This window comes from Eptatretus burgeri, chromosome 2 (assembly GCF_056783735.1).
Source record: "Eptatretus burgeri isolate ZD-2024b chromosome 2, Ebu_testis_v1, whole genome shotgun sequence".
In the NCBI taxonomy this organism is placed as follows: Eukaryota; Metazoa; Chordata; class Myxini; order Myxiniformes; family Myxinidae; genus Eptatretus; species Eptatretus burgeri.
Genome location: NC_140962.1, coordinates 40,178,388 through 40,191,838, shown reverse-complemented (window position 1 = coordinate 40,191,838; position 13,451 = coordinate 40,178,388). Strand labels below are relative to the sequence as shown.

Below are 13,451 nucleotides of genomic sequence, written 5' to 3'. Positions count from 1 at the left end.
GGGTCGATACACACTTTTAGTGGGGCAGATTAAGTCAGTATCCCACAAGAATCTTTCAGTTGATGGTCGAAGCTCCAAATTTGGTATGCATGTGCTCCAGGACCCATTCTCTCAGAAAAGTACGTTACCCACTTTGAAAAACAAAATGGCCACCATTTTCAAGATGGCCATCTCATAAAATAGGAGAAAGGGTTTTCAGTGCTAACCGTCTATAAATAGGAACATGCTATTGATCCAAATGTTAAATAGATTGTATTTTGACTGGAGAAATATATTTTGGCACTAATATTCGAAAATGGTTACCAGTTTTGAAGATGGCGGCCATTGCATGACTTAAAATCAGTACTTTTGAAGCTGTCTTACAAAATTATCACAGGTATTGCTGGGCAACATCTGTGATCATGTATTGAGGTGATGCGGTCAAGCTCTATTACATTATGTGAATAAGAGTGATGTTAAAGCACAACCAGGGCACACTGGTGACATCACTGCTGTGAGACTCAGCATGGGGTTCAGTGTCGGCTTATAGTGTAGTACTTGCAGCTGGAGTTTACTAACCTAAACTGTAGTTTGTAGTACACTTGAGTGTCCCAAATGCTATCTAATAAGCCCCTGTATATATTTCAGCTAGAAGTATAGCTAGTTGTAGTATTACACGATTAGATAGCCGCGCCTGAATTGACAGGATGTGCCAGCGCGGGAGAGCCGAGCCAAGGGTAACGGGGCTTCAGTTACCCGGAAGGTGTACAGATCGCACGGGACTTAAATGTCACTGGATGAACGATCGGGCTAGGTGTAGGGCATTTGTATGTATGAACCTCGTTGTATCCCATATCTCAATGTGCTTATGTATTTTGTATGGTTATGTGGTAAAAGGATAATATAAACCCTCGGCCTTAACCTGTTCAATATGTCCACTAATAATCCGTTGAGTTGAATATTCCGTTGAATAGTGCCAAGTACCACCAAAGTTGTTGCAAAATGTTTGACAGCTATAAACTTGAGCGTGCCACTTGAAGAGCAGCTGAAATTCAAAATGATCCAGGAGAAGGGCACTCAAAATGCAAAGAACTAGCATGGAAGTGCAACGGTGTTTCTTATGTGAAAAGATACAACCAGAGTCAAAGTTGGGACAAGCCATGACCATGCAGCTAAATGAGAAGCTTAATGAATGTGCTTGCAATCTTAATGATGGCAAGCTTTTGGCTGTCTTGAGCGGTGGAGATGTGGTTGCCCTGGAACTGAAATACCACTACTCTTGCTTAACAGCTCTGTATCATAGAGAGAGGGCACACATTGCAGCCAAGAACAAAGAAAAAGTCCAGTCATCCCAAGAAAAGGATGTTTTCCCTTTGGTGTTCTCTGAACTTCTTATCTATGTCATTGAGACAAGAAACAGCAGTGATGGGCCTGTTTCGTTTCGACTTGCTGACTTGGTGAGTCTTTACAAGGAAAGACTTGAAAAATTTGGAACAGGATATACCTGATGTGAACTCTACCAGATTGAAAGAAAAGCTTTTGGCATAGATACCTGCGTTGGAAACCTACAAGGATGGACGTGATGTTTATCTGACATTCAAGAAGGATGTACGTCCTGTCATGTCAGAAGCATCAACCTACTCTGATGCCATCATTCTCGCCAAAGCTGCCAAGATATTGCGTAGGCACATGCTTGATCACAAATGTAAATATGAGGGCAATCTTCATGAGACTTCAGTATACGATTCATTACCTCCAGCTTTGCTCCAATTTGTCTGCATGATTGAGCATGGAGCAGACATAAAGTCTCAACTGAGGTTTGGAGCAACTACAACTGACCTGGCTATGGCTCAGCTCCTTCAATACAACTGCTTTGCCAAATACAAAGAAGGTGCTGCCACACAGGCATTCCAGAGACAGAAAAACCCCATTTCTGGTCTACATGGGGATGTCTGTTCATGCTAAGACAAGAAAGAGACACCTTGTAGAAATGCTCCATGACCATGGTCTCAGTATTCCATATGATCAAGTACTCGACATATCAGCTCACCTGGGAGATGCAGCTGTAGCCAGATATGTAGAGGAAGGTGTGGTTTGTCCTCTCAAACTGAGGAAAGGTCTTTTCGGCACATCTGCGATGGATAACATCGACCATAATCCCTCTTCCACAACGGTGACCACATCATTCCATGGAACCAGCATATCCATCTTTCAACATACAACATCAGGAAATCAAGGAGAAGTATGGGAACCAATTCTAATTAAGAATACCAAGGTAAAGAAAGTCCCAGAAATCCCCGACTCATATACAAATGTCTATCCTGCGTTCTTCACAACAAATAACCCTTCTCCTCCCAAAGGCAAAGTTACATATGAACCTCTGCCAAGTCTCCCCCAAACCAATGAATATGAGTGGTTGCAGAAGTTTAGCCTCACACAAGAAGTACAAGACAATGTTAACATCACTTGGTCAGCCCATCATGCAGAGAAAAAGAGAGGTCTTGCATTTGAAGTGAGTATTACAGCACTTCTGCCCCTCCTTCGTGATGAAGCTCACTCAGTTGCCACTGTAAGGCACTCCATGAACAAAGTCTGGGATACTATTGCACACCTCAACCCAGGACAGGTCCCTGTGATAACCGCAGACCAGCCTATTTATGCACTTATCAAACAAGTCCAGTGGCACTGGCCTGACCTGTATGGTGAGGATAAATTTGTTGTCATGTTTGGGGGCCTCCACGTAGAGATGGCTGCTTTAAGGTCTCTTGGAACCCTACTTCAAAGCAGTGGGTGGACAGGTGCTCTTGTGAAGTCTGGGGTGGCTTCTTCGAGAATGGCAGAGTCCTTTCTTTCTGCCTCAAGTGTCATAAGAACACACCATATGCACCAAGTTACAGCGTGTTGCCTCTACATGCTCCAAAAGGAAGCATATGAGCATCATTGTGTAGAAGAGAATGAAGAAGCTCTGGATTTTGATGACTGGTGTGAGAAATGCAGAAAAGAGAGTCCTCAATTTCAATTCTGGGATCTTGTGTTGTCAATGGAATTGGTGACGTTCTCGTTGGTCAGGTCTTTCAGGGAGGCCAACTTCGGTTTGTATTGCGAAGCACTGGCTGCTCGAATCCCCTTGTTCTTTGCAAACAACAATGTCAACTATGCGAGATGGCTTCCCATCCATCTTAGAGACATGGTCACTTTGGAACACACTCACCCTGAGGTCTTTAATGAATTTCAACTGGGAAATTTTGTGGTACACAAGACTAACAGGGAGTTTTCTGGCTTGGCCATTGACCAAGCACATGAACAGGCCAATGCAGTAGTGAAAGGTGATGGTGGTGTCATTGGGCTTACTGAGGATCCAGCTGCATTGAGTAGGTGGATGGTGTCTGGACCAGAAGTTAGCTTGCTAATATCACAGTATGAGTTGGCGTCACTGGCCAAAGTGGCAAATGAAGATATCACGCACCATGAGCAAACCATCCTTTCTCAGAAATCCTTCTCTGACAAGGTCCAGAAATTGTTTGGTGAAATGAAGGATCTGGGCAATCCATTTCAGGAAAAATTAAAAGACCTGCTCACATTGGACTCAAAAACCATCGTGCATCCCAGTACTGCTGAACTTGTAAGGACTCACCTTGAGAAAGGTAAAGTTGCCTTCCGAGAATTTTTCAATGGTCTGGGTGACGGAGCTTCCTTCTATAAGCCCATCAAAAAGAACAAAGCAGACTTCTTTCGCCAAGAGGCAGCTGCAACTTCTGGCGACATGAAGCAGCAGGTACTCAAACATGATTGCCGTCTGTTCTCGCAACTCTTTATATCCTGCCAAGCATGAGAGTGTGACCTGCTTGAGTTTTTCCAACATGAAAACCAGTCTTTCCCTGCGGCGCTGAGTGACAGTGGGAAACTCCACACTGGTCAGAAGTCACAACTTGCAAAAATTCTGGAAGCTACAGTTACTCCTCCCGACACTAGACCAGGATGTGATGCTGTTATCATTGATGGGTCCTCTCTTGTGTATTCATTGCCGCCAAAGACATCAAAGACCTTTGAGGAATATGCTGTCCGAGATGTGGTTCCAAAGATTCAGATGTACTCATCGAATTTCGTGAGGACAGACATAGTTTTTGATGTTTATTGGACTTCCAGCCTGAAGGCTGAAACAAGATCAAAGAGAGGCAAAGGGGATCAATGCCGAGTGATGGAGAAAACCAAGCTGCCACCTAACTGGAAAAGTTTCCTGAGAGACAACAACAACAACAACAACAACAACAAGACAGAGCTCTTTGGGTTCCTTGCTGATAAGATAGTGACCATGTGTCCTGACAATGTCGTTGTTGTGACCAAAGGAGATCAGGCTCTTTCCAAAAGATCCATCAGTCTTGATGGCTTAAGTCCTTGCAACCACGAGGAAGCCGACTCCAGAATCTTCACTCATGCTCTTCATGCTGCCAAGCAACAGATGACGTCTGTGTTGATGAAAGCATGTGACACAGATGTTCTCGTTGTTGCAGTCAGTGTTTTTGCTACCCTCCAAGACGCAGGCATGGAAATGCTGTGGGTTGAATTTGGCCAGGGTCAGTTCATTAAGTGGTTGCCAATTCATGACATGGTGGCGAATCTTGGCCCAGACAAATCCAGTGGCATGCTGTTCTTTCACGCCTTCACTGGCTATGATATTCTGTCAGCTTTTCGCGGAAAGGCAAAAACTGCATGGCAGGCATGGGAGGTTTACCCTCAAATGACTCCCGTCTTCAAGAAGTTAAGTCAGTACCCACCAGTCGTGGAAAATGCAGACTACAACGTCCTTGAGAAGTTTGTCATCACCATGTATAGTATGACAAGAACAGCACTATGGACAAAGTTGATGAGGCAAGACTGGACTTGTTCGCTCGGAAGCAAAGGTCTTAGGATGCCATTCCACCGACAAGCGCAGCTCTCATACAGCATGTCAAGCGGTCTGCCTACCAAGCAGGCTGCATATGGGGCCAGGCAACAGTTTGCAAAATGCAAACTGAAAGCCCTGCTCACTGGGAGTGGCAGAAAGATGGTGAGGTCTGGCAAGTCTTTTGGACGACCCTTCCACCATTGCCCAGAGTTGTCAGCAGTTAACAAAATGTGTCTGCAAGAGGGAATGCCGAGGGCGATGTAAATGCTATCGCTTCAGTCTCAAGTGTACACAGTTGTGTGCGTGCAAATATGAGGACTAAATGATTGACTAATCCACCACGTGAATCAAAAGATAATAATTTCCTGCTGTATATGCTGTATTATTCTTCATTTTTTTTCTTTTTGCAAAACGTAGCGCTAAAAGAGACTGTCATCATTTAATTCCGGCCATATCATCTTAGTTTTCAATAATTGCGATTTTTGTAAGTGCAGAAATGGATTTTTCTAACTCAAACACATATTTCGATGCATAGAACGTTAAAATAGCATTATTCCATCAAAATTTTGCTCAAACACAGATTCAAACCACTTCAAATGGCGGCCATCTTGAAAAATGGTGGCCATTTTGTTTTTCAACGTGGGTAACGTACTTTTCTGAGAGAATCGGTCCTGGAGCACATGTATACCAAATTTGGTGCTTGTACCACCAAGTGAAAGATTATTTCAGTCATCTGCTGCACTATTGTGCCGAGCTTTATGGAAGGAACTGAGATTACCCTCATTTGGGTTTGCTATCCATGAGGCAAAGGCAAGTTGTTTCGGGACAACTACCTCATCACAGGCCTCGGTGAACCATGGGCGGGAAGAAGGGTAGGACAACTGCAGATGAGAGGGAATAAATCTGTGCATGAGGGAGAGCAAGTTTCTTTGAAAAAATTCCCAGGATGAGTTGATGTTGGAGAAAGTAGCGATGGGAGACCAGTCTCGAAGTTTGCTGGCTGCTTGGAGACCCTGCCAGTCGGCTTGAGTGAAATGCCAGACTCGACGGCGGTGAGGTGGTTCTCTGATAATAGCCAGAGAGATGTCCACTTTGACAAGCACGTGGTCAGATGAACCGATTTGAGTGGAGGAAGAACAGCAGATATTTTCAGGGGAATTTGTCAAAATCAGATTCAGAAAAAAAAGAAAAAGAGAGAGAGAGAGAGAGAGAGAGAGAGAGAGAGAGAGAGAGAGAGAGAGAGAGAGAGAGAGAGAGAGAGAGAGAGAGAGAGAGAGAGAGAGAACACGAGAGAACACGAGAGAACACGAGAGAACACGAGAGAACACGAGAGAACACGAGAGAACACGAGAGAACACGAGAGAACACGAGAGAACACCATTGGTTGAGATCCGGGTCAGGAAATTGACCGATTGAGTCAGTCCCAATGAGTCACAGAAAGCTTTTGCTGAGATTCCATGTCAGGTGAGAGAGGTACCCACACCGAGCCAACTGGCATGATGACAATTGAAGTCACCACATATGAGGAAGAGAGAGTTCGGATGAGAAGATAGAAGTTGGTCCATGTTTTCGGATAGTGAGGTGTAAATGGAGTCATAACTGTTTGGTGGACGGTCCAGTACACATATAAACATGAGTTGGGAGTGGAGGGGAAGCCGCAGCCAGAGGTATTCCTGGGGGTGTGGGGGAGTGAGGGCAGTGCATGGAGAGTGAGGAATAGAGTCTTTGATGAAGAGAGCAACTCCTCCACCAGGACGAGGCTCAGGTCTGTCATACCGGAGGAGGGAGTAACCAGGGAGAGATACTTGGGAGTCAGAGACTCTTGAGGGAGAAAAGTTTCTGTTCGGCAGATTACGTCTGGTTTGTCAGTGGTTTCCTGTTTTGAAAGATCTGTAAGGTTTGAGTGAAGGCCCCGGATATTTGAGGTCCACACTGTTAATGAAGAGGGAGGGGAGGAGACTTTGGGTGCAGGGGAAGGGATGGGAGGGTAGTACAAGGGAGGAAAGGGGGAGAGAAGGAGAGTTGTTGAAAGAGTGAGAGATTGCAGAATAGCTCGGGGAGGGGGCCGGATGAGGAGGAGAAATGGCTCTGTGGTGCTGGGGGAGAGGGGGAGCAAGAGAGGGGGCAGAAGGCTGTTGAGGATTTGAGGAGGTGAAGCGATGAGATGGAGGTGAGAGGGCAGGGGAAGGAGGCAGCTTTGTGGATGTGAGGGGGGGGGGGACTGAGAATGTTGAGTGAGGGGGTGAATGGTGGGAGAAGGGTGAGTGGGGAGAGTTGAGGGAGAAAGGTGAGTGGGGGAGTTTTTGAGAAAGGTAAGAGGGAAGCACCTTCATTGCTTCCCTCAAGAAATGTCTTCAATCACATCTCTGACCTAAAAATTAAAAAAAACCCAGTTTGCTGTGAATGTTTGCTTTCCATCAACCATTCTTTTTTTCTAACTTCAGTGCCAACTCACTCCTCTCACCCCTCCCTCTCAAAGCAACCATCACACTCTTCTCCCTCCAAGCTTCCCTCTCACCTTTCTCAAAAACTCCCCCCTCACCTTTCTCCCTCAACTCTCCCCACTCAGTCTTCTCTCACCATTCACCCCCTCACTCACCCTTCTCAAAGTCCCCCCCCTCACATCCACAAAGCTGCCTCCTTCCCCTGCCCTCTCACCTCCATCTCATCACTTCACCTCAAATCCTCAACAGCCTTCTGCCCCCTCTCTTGCCCCCCCCCACGCCCCCCGCACCACCGGGCCATTTCTCCTCCTCATCCGGCCCCCTCCCCTCGCTATTCTGCAATCTCTCACACTCTTTCAACAACTCTCCTTCCCTCCCACTCTCCTCCGTTGTCCTACCCTCCCCCTCCCTTCCCCTGCACCCAAAGTCTCCTCCTCTCCCTCTTCATTAACAGTCTGGACCTCAAATATCTGGGGCCTTCGCTCAAACCTTACAGATCTTTCTATGCAAAAAACCACTGACAAACCAGACGTAATCTGCCGAACAGAAACTTTTCTCCCTCAAGAATCTCTGACTCCCAAGTATCTCTCCCTGGTTTCTCCCTCTTCCGGAATGACAGACCTGATCCTCGTCCTGGTGGAGGAGTTGCTCTCTTCATCAAAGACTCTATTCCTCACTCTCCATGCACTGCCCTCACTCCCCCACACCCCCAGGAATACCTCTGGCTTCGGCTTCCCTCCACTCCCACCTCATGTTTATATGTGTACTGGACCGTCCACCAAACAGTTATGACTCCATTTACACCTCACTATCCGAAAACATGGACCAACTTCTATCTTCTCATCCGAACTCTCTCTTCCTCATATGTGGTGACTTCAGTTGTCATCATGCCAGTTGGCTCGGTGTGGGTACCTCTCTCACCTGACATGGCATCTCAGCAAAAGAGTGTGATGGTTGCTTTGAGAGGGAGGAGTGGGAGGAGTGAGTTGGCACTGAAGTTAGAAAAAAATAATGGTTGATGGAAAGCGAACATTCATATAATAGCAAACTTGGGTTTTTTGAAAATTTTTCGGTCAGAGATGCAATTGAAGACATTTTTTGAGGGATGCAATGAAGGCGAATTCAGAGAATGGAGAGAAGAAACACTGTAACAGTTGGATTTTTTCGACAAGGTATGAATGAAAGGTCGAACTGAGAGCACTCTGTTGAAATAGAAGAAGGGTCGTGTATTATGATAGTCATGAGTACCACATGTGTGAAAGAGGCAGATGAAGCATTATAAGAGATCATTATTATTATTTATTTATTTGTTTTTTTGAGAGAGTTTTCATCAGATTTGGGAATGGAAAGGTTGCAGAAAAATCGTGAGGTGAAAGGTGAATTTGGATCGGTAAACGCAGAGGGTGAAAACAGATCACGTGGTTACGGGAGAAGCACGTGACTATGGGAGGTGTGTCAAAAGTGAATTTATGTATTCATTTATTTTAAATAAGGATTGCATACCATTCGGAAAAGGAAAGGTTGAAGTAAAATCGTGGAGGTGTATGGTGAATTTGGAACCCTAAACAGGTGTATGGTGAAAACATAGTGAAGCTGCTGGATCGATGGAATTTACCAGGAAGAGTGGAGACACGTGGTTCCAGGAGCTGTTAAGATAGAAAGGATGCAAGGAAGATTATTATTTTTTGATGGATTTTTGAAGAATTGGGAAGATTCGGGAATTGAAGGTTGTAGGAAGAAATCATGAAGGTAATGGTGAGAGTGGGTCAGCTCAAGTGGAATAAAGATGGTGTGCCGGCAGGAGGAAAAAGAAGAGGAAGAAGAAGAAGGATCAGGACTCGTGGGTATGCAAAGAGAGGTTTTTTTTCTTCTTCTTTTGAGTTTGACAAGAAACAGAGTGTTTAGTTGGGTGGGATGGGGGGCATTGGGAAAGTAGGGAAAATAGGAATTGAAGGTTATAGGGAGAGAATACAAATAAAAATGATCGTACACCTGGAGGGGAAGGATAGGTAGGCCTCAAGGAACCCGGGAAGACAAGGTCGACAAAAACTCACAAAATAGCACAATTTTTGAAACAAAACAAAACTAGGAACACACAGTAATATGGAGGTGAGAAAATAAACAGTTAAAACCGGACAGATAACAACTGGAAACTTAACTTTGAGAAAGTCGGCAGAGACCCCAAAGAGAGACCTGCCGTTTCTGCAAACCCAGAACCTGAAGTCCATTTTGACCTTTTATTATGCTCTCTGTTTTTATCTCAACTGAAACAGAGTTCAAATGACCTTGTGGGGTGGCATGGTCGTCTGTCCGTAAACACTCGCAGCTTCTTCTCTAAAACTGCTGATGGGTTTGTGATCAAACTTGGCCAAAATGATTTGAGGTGTGGTGCAAGTCAAGTTTGTTCAAGGCATCCTCCCCCTCCACCTTGAAGTAGGTCATCATAAGGTTATTGGTGTAAAGGTTCAAAGGTCCCAAAACACTTGAATTTCATTCTGGTTTGGGTGACAGTAAAACCGTTAACAATCTTCTTCTGTCAAACTGCGAACTGATCAATGCAAAACATTAAATTTGTGATCAACCACCCAAGGGAAATGACGTCATCCATCACGTGGAATAGCAGCTTTATTGCATCATCACAAAACCTTGAAAAATTCCCTGTGAAACCTCTTAACTCATTAATGTGAACATTTACAAACGAGGTATGACAATAAAGTTCCAGGACTGATGTTTTTTCTCGGTGACACCACTTGCATACATTGTAATGTTCCTGTCAGTACTGCATTGGCCGTTGTACCGATCGGTTTTATTTTGTGGCTGTCCTGGAAGTTTAAAATGTTTTTATAAGTGTTGCAATTGTGTTCTGAAGATGACAAATTTATGGTACAGAGAATCATCATCAAGCTTTTGGTAAAACTAAATGAAAGCGGCACGGACATTTTTGACAAATTGAAGGTGGTGTTCAGGGAAAACGCAATGTCATGATTGCATGTGTTTGAGTGGGCCAAGAGGTTTTTGGAGGGAGAATGGACTTGGATGATGACACATGGTTGGGACGCCCATCAATTGCCAAAAGGGATGAAAATGTTGAAAGGGTGAGAATGTTGGTCTGATCTGAGTGATGTTTGGCAGTGAGATTGATAGCGGACCAGTTGAACTTGAACAAAGAGACTGTTCGGTTGATTTCACCGAAAAACTCAACATGAGAAAGGTGTGTGCCAAGATGGTCCCAAAGATCAAAAATAAGGGAGGCTCCAGGTTTTTTCAAACCTTTCAGAGCACGTTCAGTCAGTCGACTGTTCTGTTGAACAAATCATCACAGGAGATGAGATTTGGGTCGACCAGTTCAACCCCCAGAAACGAATTGCCAGAGTCTGCAATGGAAAACACCCTCACCCCCAAACCCGAAAAAAGCTCGCATGTCAAAGTCCAAAGTCAAATTGGTGCTGATTTGTTTTTTTCGACATCATAGGGATTGTCCACAGGAGTTTGTTCCTCCAGGACAAACAGTGAACCAAGCATTTTACCGTAACGTTTTGGGAAGTTTGAGAAAACGTATTTTGCGCGTAGATCAGAGCTCGCTCCAAACAAGGGGATTCTCCCTCAAGACAATGCTCCCGCACAGGCAACCATTTTTCTGAGGCAATTCTTTGCAGACAAGCAAATCACGATGCTGGAACACCCCCCCCCCCGACTCTCCCAACAGGTTCCATGTGATTTTTTTTTTTCTTGTTTACAAGACAGAACTCCATTGAAAGGAACTCGATTTGCATCAATTGAAGAGATCCACAGAGCCAATTAGCTAAATGGTCTTTCAGACAATGACTTCCAAGGGTGCACTGAAGCATGGCAGTGACAATGCCAAGCGTGTCTTGACCCCCAGGGAGATTACTTTGAAGGTGACCACGAAACATAATTGGTACATTAACAACAAAACTTTCTCTTCCTTTCATCCTGGAAACTTATTTTCAGACCACGTGTGTGTGATTGACTACATGTAGGAAATATAATTTGATTACAATGACATCATTAGTCAAGTTGCTTAGCAGCCACATGCAATCAATTGTTCAATTACAGTATTTAACATTCGTAATTGTTCAATTACAGTGCTTATCATTGTTGATTGTTCAAATACAGTATTAAACATTGTTAATTGTTCAATTACATTGTTCATCATTGTTGATTGTTCAATTGCAGTATTTAACATTGTTTATTGTTCAATTGCAGTGCTTAAATTTGCTGATTATTCATTTGCATTATTTAACGTTGCTAATTATTCAACCCAGCCACTGTGTTTGCACAAGTTAGTGCACTCTCAGCGCCGGTCCCAAGCCCGGATAAATGGGGAGGGTTGCGTCAGGAAGGACATCCAGTGTAAAACCTGTGCCAAATCAATATGCGGATCATAAACCGGATTTCCATCCCCGATCCGTCGAGGCCCTGGTTACCAACGACCGCCACGGTGCTGTTGGCCAGCAGGGTACCGGTGGAAACTATGCTACTGCTGGGTGAAGGAGGAGAAGGAGAAGGGGAAGGCATACCCAGAGGCAGTGGGAGAGGAGGAAGGGAAGACGTGTGGAGGTGAGAGTTGGAACTTTGAATGTTGGTACTATGACTGGCAAAGGGTGAGAGTTGGCTGATTTAATGGAGAGGAGAAAGGGAGACATACTGTGTGCACAAGAGACCAAGTGGATGGGGAGTAAGGCTAGGAGCATTGGAGGTGGTTTCAAACTGTTCTACCATGGTGTGGATAGGAGAAATGGTGCAGGGGTAATCCTGAAGGAGGATTATGTTGAGAGTGTATTGGAGGTGAGGAGAGTGTCTGACCGAGTGATGAGTGTGAAGTTGGAAATTGAAGGGGTGATGATGAATGTCATCAGTGCATATGCCCCTCAAGTGGGGTGTGAGATGGAGTAGAAAGAAGATTTCTGGAGTGAGTTAGATGAAGTGGTGGAGAGTGTATCCAAGGAAGAAAGAGTGGTGATTGGAGCAGATTTCAATGGGCATGTTGGGGAAGGGAATAAAGAGGATGAGGAGGTGATGGGTCGGTACGGTGTCAACGAGAGAAATGTGGAAGGGCAGATGGTGGTGGATTTTGCAAAAAGAATGGAAATGGCAGTGGTAAATACATATTTGAAGAAGGAGGAGCACAGGGTGACGTGGAAGAGTGGAGGAAGGTGTGCACATGTGTACTACATGAATTATCAGATCCGAATCTGGATATAGATCTTCACCAAAATTGAATCATTTCTTTCTTGAAACACACCCAACGTGTCCACCAAGTTTCTTTCAAATCCGTCCACAACTTTTTGAGATATCGTGCAATATCATTTTGGGCCAATCTCTCAATGGTGAAGAATCACTGAAAAAATTATACTCGTCGGATCCAGATCCGGATCTTCACCAAAATGTAATCAGTTCGTCCTGATCACACAACAAACCTGTCCACAAAATTTCATCCGGATCCATTCCCATCTTTTTGAGGTATCCTGCACACAGGCAGACAGACAATCAGACAGAGAGGAGTTGAAAACAAAACCTCTTTCACCTTCAATGACGAAGGTTAGACAAAGTCAGCAGGTTTGAATCTGCAGCAGTCAGCAGTTCCTGGCTCCAGCAGTGCTTCCTTCACCTGCAAATATAAAGCTTTGACCGCATTAATTAAGGCAATGCAAAATGGGAACATTGTATCATCCATCTGATGGATATCAACTTGTTTTGCAGTAAATGGGGCTGATGATGGCACTCTCATGGGACGTCCCAGCAAAATTTCATGTGGGGAGAGACCCGTGTTCCTGTTTGCAATTGATTACATCGCCATTAACGCTGTGGGAAAGGCATCTGGCCATTTTAGACCAGTTTGGCGACAAATCTTTGCGAGTTTATTTTTTAGAATCCCATTTTGCCTTTGTACAGCTCCGGCCGATGATGTTATTGTAGGGGCACTGGAAATGTTGTTTTATCGTTAAGGCTTTTCACAATTCCTGCACCACTTGTCCCGTGAAATGGGTTCCCTGAATCCTGCCCGTCGATGGACTTGAACAAAGTTCGGGGGTCACTCGCATGCCTTCTTCACCACGTGTTGTTCTGCGGTGCAACAGGCGGTGGCTGGTTCACTGAAAATGTGACGTTTTATTTTCCAC

The 13,451-nt window shown here is 44.7% G+C and overlaps 1 protein-coding gene across 1 annotated transcript in view; it reads right to left on the bottom strand.

Annotated features, from left to right (window-relative positions):
- Positions 1-9,531: 9,531 nt before the first annotated feature.
- Positions 9,532-13,451, bottom strand: part of LOC147031871 (uncharacterized) — a 65,219-nt gene continuing 61,299 nt past the window's right edge. The window contains exons 3-4 of the mRNA XM_085868398.1: positions 12,857-12,940; positions 9,532-9,803 (exon numbers count right to left, since the gene is read on the bottom strand). The gene's annotated coding sequence lies outside the window, so the exon portion shown is untranslated. The remainder of the gene's footprint in view (positions 9,804-12,856; positions 12,941-13,451) is intronic.